Source organism: Otolemur garnettii, unplaced genomic scaffold, assembly GCF_000181295.1.
Source record: "Otolemur garnettii isolate 467f Iridium unplaced genomic scaffold, OtoGar3 scaffold00002, whole genome shotgun sequence".
NCBI lineage: Eukaryota > Metazoa > Chordata > Mammalia > Primates > Galagidae > Otolemur > Otolemur garnettii.
In genome coordinates, this window is record NW_003852397.1 from 28,879,447 (window position 1) to 28,882,020 (window position 2,574).

Genomic DNA, 2,574 nt, shown 5'->3' on the forward strand with positions numbered 1-2,574 from the left:
CTCTCCTGAGCGAGCTTCACCAAGCAAAGCCTGTGCTGGATTCTTGGCACATGGTGTGTTGTCTGGCACATAAAAAGTAATTGATAAATATTTGCTGAATGAATAGCTATATTCCTCCTCTCCAAGGGAGTGAAAGAGCAAAGGTTTTCTCCCCCACCCCCCAGTAAATCAAGGACCCGTCCGGAATTGGAAGGGGAGAATTGGACAGAATATCGCAGTTTGAAGGATAAACACTAGCCTCCCATCAGCAGCTTTATCTGGCCAGGAAGAATGAAAGGGGCTTTGTTACCAAGTGAACCATTCACAACAGGCATGGTTCCCACTGTGAAGCTAGAAGGGGCTTTAGTATCTTTTCAAGTTCTTGTCTAAACTGTCTTTTGAATTTCAAGTCTCAGAGTCTGCTTTCCTTATTGAAAAATCTACTAAAAAGAGGTGGGGGAACAAAGAGATTTAAATAAGGTAAGTAGAGAAGTATAGACTATTAGATGGTGATGAATGCTAAGCAAAAATAAAGCAATGAAAAAAGGATTGGGAGTACTGATGGGGGTTGCAGTTTTGCATAGGAGGGTTAGGGAAGGATTTATTACTAAGATGAACGTGGAATAAAGATAAGAAGTGAGTGAAAGAATGAGGTGGGGTACCTAATGTGGAGAGGCCCAGGCAGAAGGAATGGCAGATGCAAAGGCCCTGTGGTAGAAGCATGTTTAATATGGTTCCAGGTGATCTAGGAGATCCTTGTTGCAGCGTGAGGTGAGAAAGAGCAATAGGAAGAGATGCTGTGGAGGCAATGGACTTCAGGTGTTGGGGAACCTGCCGTGCAATGGTAAAGATATAAGAGTTAAGAGGGTTTAAGGCAGATGGGTGCTGGGGGCTGACTGATGTTTTGATAGAATTGCTTTGGCTGGCTGTTCGGTTGAGAAAAAAATTGAAGGAGGACAAGAATGGGAGTTGAGAGGCCACTTCAGAGGCCACTAGGTGAGGGATGGTGGTGACTTAAAAAATGGTAGAAAATGGTTATAGTTTGGATGTACTTTGAAAGGAGAGCTGATGGTGTTGCTGATAGCTTGGATGTAAGGGAGGAAAAGGAACCCCCTTTAGAAGGGAGCTCCCTTCTGTTAAGGTCTGGCCTATTGTACATGAAGAGGGATATATCATCAGTGGTATATAAAAGATGCCTACCCATTTTAATTCCTCCTGTAGTCAATGGACTTGACTTAATTTTCCTTTTGAAACCATTTCTAAGTTAAGAACTATTTGTAACTTTCACTGAGTGTGAAGAGCCTTCTATCAGCAAGTCACAGATGGTCAGCTGGAAAGGAACTTAGAGATCAATTAAGCCAGCATGTCCCACGGTGTAGGGGAGGTCCCTGCTGCTTAGCCAAGGGATTGCAGATGATACACAGTAATGGACATTATTATATCACATTTTGAGGAAGCAAATTGCTTTTTAACCCTATTTTCATCATATATCAAGAAGTAATCTCAGCATGGTGCTAAGTCTTAAGCACTTCTTTTCTTATTTGTAGTTTTTTAACTGTTAACTATTTTTTTGTGGTTTATTGTGTCATGAGACATTGAAACATCTGAACGAATCAATAGCTGGGTGGTGAGGATGCTGTTTTCTTCTTCACTACTTTGGTTTACTACAGCAACTTGTCCATAAATTACTTAAGTATTTCCAAGGCATTTGCTGCTACAACACAAACTCCCCTGTCAGATGAAGCTAGTCTAGTACCCAAACATCATGCACAACGCAGCAGCGCCCTGCACCCACTCTCACTCCCACCCTGGCCTTGCTCATTTGTGTATGATATTTGGAGCACATCTGGGCTCAGAGTTGTAGTAGGCAAAAGGCTCAAGTTGTCATAGTACTGGGAAGAGGAGGGAGGAGGCAACAGCATGAGTGCCTGGCTAGGAGGAGTTCAGCTGAAGTTGTGCAGGACAGGCCTGAACATGTCATTGGTGCAAACCCAGGCATTGCTGATGTTCTTTAATAGGAACATCTGGTAACCCCATGATGGAGTCTTCAACAGCCTTACTTGGCCCACAACCATGCTAAGGATGCAGCTGTCTGGCTAGGCTGATGGTCCTGTGCCTTGATGCTGTGCTGGCTTCTCTACAATGGCAGCTTTCCCCTAGAACTGCTATCCTTCCCATGTAAGGCACGATGTATCAATATACGTTACACCTAGTTGGGTTCTGTCTTTATCAAATAACTGGTAGTAATGTTGAATGAAGCTGGATTCAGTCTGTTCCCAAACTGGCTTGTCTCCCATTCTGGAGCATCACCCAGCCTTGCTGAGACTGGATGGGCTGGCATGATGCGGGCAGCAGTGCTAGCAAACCAGTAGGGTCTGCCATTTATTTCTGTTTTTAACCAGCAGAAATCAGGTGTTGGGCTCAGAGTTGTAGCAGGCAAAAGGCTCTCACTGGACTTAATAACATGGCTTTGAACACACCAAGTATATTTATTTTTTGCCAAAAGCATACTTACTTGTTGACTTGTATTTACTTATTGCTTGGACACATATTAATGGAGTGTACCACAGGACTATAACATTTGATTCAAATAAT

General features: G+C 43.2%; 1 pseudogene; it reads right to left on the bottom strand.

Moving 5' to 3' along the window:
* Positions 1 to 1,922: 1,922 nt before the first annotated feature.
* On the bottom strand, positions 1,923 to 2,276 carry LOC100960943 (annotated as a pseudogene).
* Positions 2,277 to 2,574: the final 298 nt, after the last annotated feature.